Here is a 2,500-nt window from a genome sequence, read left to right on the forward strand (position 1 = left end):
AACCATTATAACAGGTAGCCTCGATTCACTCACGTCTGCCGCCACGAGTCACAAGTCTGCAGGTAAGGGAAGTACAGGGATAAAAATAAGAAAAACTGGTCTGGGAGTGATAGCCAATTAAAGTGTCTGTACCTGTGTGTCCACCTGCCCACGCACACACACCTGTCGCACGAACACTCAAGGTAGATGTTTGTTGCTCCTGTTGCTGTCTGTTGCTGTCATTCTGTGGGTTTTTCTTTGTATTGTCAATATGTCTAGGAAGGTTATTAGTTTTCGGATTCAAAGTATATGAAACAAAATGGGAAATGAGATAGTTTCCTGTAAGTGTTTAGTGTTATATTGTAAGAGAGAGAGAGAGAGAGAGAGAGAGAGAGAGAGAGAGAGAGAGAGAGAGAGTATTCTTTTATGTACTGCCGCCTCGGATGGACAGGTCGCTTGGGTAACTTGGCACTCTTAACCCCTTCACTACTGGAACACATTTTTACTTTGAGATTTGTGTACGATTAGACCATTTTAGCTGCACTAGTAAGGGTTTATGGAGGTCAGAATATTAATGGCTAGAGTCTTTACTATTTCAATCCTTCACATAAGTTTCTAAAGGTGTACAAAATCACCAAATAGTAAGCAGAATAAATATAAAAGTGTGTCATGGTATTGAAGGGGCTAAAATCTAGACCTTTAAAGCCTTCTTGGACCAGTGTACCGTCTACTCTTCTGAAAGGCAAGCCGGAGCGTGACAGTAGAAAACGTGGGAATTTAATGAGATTTTATCGTGATTGAGTCTTGTAAGGGAAGTCAGTGGTCGTGTTTTGATACTCTATTTCCTCTGAGACATTCAAAGGTATAAGAGACTAGGGAAAGGAACACTCAAAGTAGATGCTGTTGATCCTGTTATGCTATGGCTGTTTCTTCGCGATTGAGTGTTGTTTGGGAAGTCAGTGGTCATCTATTGCTACTCTAGTTCATCTGAGACATCCAAAGATATACTCGTAAGAAAGTGAGGAAAGATACACGAACACTTAAGGTTGCTGCTGTCGCTCCTGTTATTCTGTGGCTGTTTCTTTGCGATTGAGTGTTGTTAGGGAAGTCAATGGTCATGTTTCGATACTCTACTTCATCTGAGACATTCAAAAGGTATGAGAAATTAAGGAAAGGTACAGGAACACTCAAGGTAGATGTTGGTTCTGTTATTCTGTGGCTGTTTCTTGGTGATTGAGTGTTGTTAGGGAAGTGATTGGTGCTATTTTGTTACTGTAGACATTCTTAGACATTCAAGGTGTAAGAAATTAAGGAAAGGTACGAAAAGTCATCATGAAATAATAATAAATCATAATAAAAGGGTAAACTTTCTCAATTTTACGCTTTTATTTCATTCAACAAAGCTAAACAGTCACTCTCTTCTAAATTTGTTAACGAGTCTAGTCTGAATTCAGAAACGCCTTCCCTTCTCCCTACCACAATTCTCCAGAGCCAAAGAGACAACTAGCCAAGTTATCAAGACAGTTTCTCCTTTAAAAAAAATAGAAATCTTGCCAATCTATCACCAGAACCATAAAAGAAAAAAAAATGCTCTTAAAAATACGAGTATCTTCAACTGGAGCTTTTGGAGAGCAGTGGTGGTGAGAGAGCAAAGCGTTTCAGAATACGTGACAAGATGGTTACAGGGAATTCAGTTTATTTGGATGTTTGAGTGAAGCTTTCTATTTCAATGCTATCTTTTATATCCAACACATATTAGTCAAGCGTGTAAGAGTCTGAGAACTTATAATAAAGATTAGTACCTCTTATCCCTTTCACAATCCCTTGCAATTACAGAACAAAGGAGAGTTATGTAAGACGAGTGATCAATGCTCTCTCTTATATTCAACCCAAATTAGATACTAAGTGTAATAAAAGAGTCTGGGAACTTATAAAAAAGGGTCTGATCTTCTTATCCCTTTCATAATCCCTTACAATTACAAAACAAAGGAAAGTTATTAAGCCAAGTGATTAATGCTGTACCATGACTCTTTTTCATATTCATTCTGCTTACTATTTGATGATTTTATACAGCTTCAGAAACTTATGTGGGGGAATACTGTGACCATTAATCTTCTGACCTCCATAGACCCTTCCTAATGTCAATGCAGTGGTCTAATCGTACACAAATCTCAAGGTAAAAAGGCACTATGACGTGTTTCCATATTCATTCTGCTTACTATTTGGTGATTTTATACAGCTTCAGAAACTTGTGTGCGGGATTAAAATAGTGAAGACTGTGGCCATTAATATTCTGACCTCCATAAACCCTTCCTAATGTCAATGCAGTGGTCTAATCGTACACAAATCTCGAGGTAAAAATATGCCCCAGTACTGAAGGGGTTAAGTGTAATATAAGAATGTGAGAACTTATAAAAAAAAACCCTGTACTTTTTATCCCTTTCATAATCATTTGCAATTACAGAACAAAGGAGAGAAACTGAGACAGGTGAAGCTAATTAGTTACTGAAAACAACTCAAA

The 2,500-nt window shown here is 37.8% G+C and overlaps 1 protein-coding gene across 1 annotated transcript in view; it reads left to right on the forward strand.

Moving 5' to 3' along the window:
• Positions 1 to 2,500, forward strand: part of LOC123510937 (beta-1,3-galactosyltransferase 1-like) — a 20,926-nt gene that overhangs the window by 8,462 nt on the left and 9,964 nt on the right. The window lies entirely within an intron of this gene.

This window comes from Portunus trituberculatus, chromosome 30 (genome assembly GCF_017591435.1).
Source record: "Portunus trituberculatus isolate SZX2019 chromosome 30, ASM1759143v1, whole genome shotgun sequence".
In the NCBI taxonomy this organism is placed as follows: Eukaryota; Metazoa; Arthropoda; class Malacostraca; order Decapoda; family Portunidae; genus Portunus; species Portunus trituberculatus.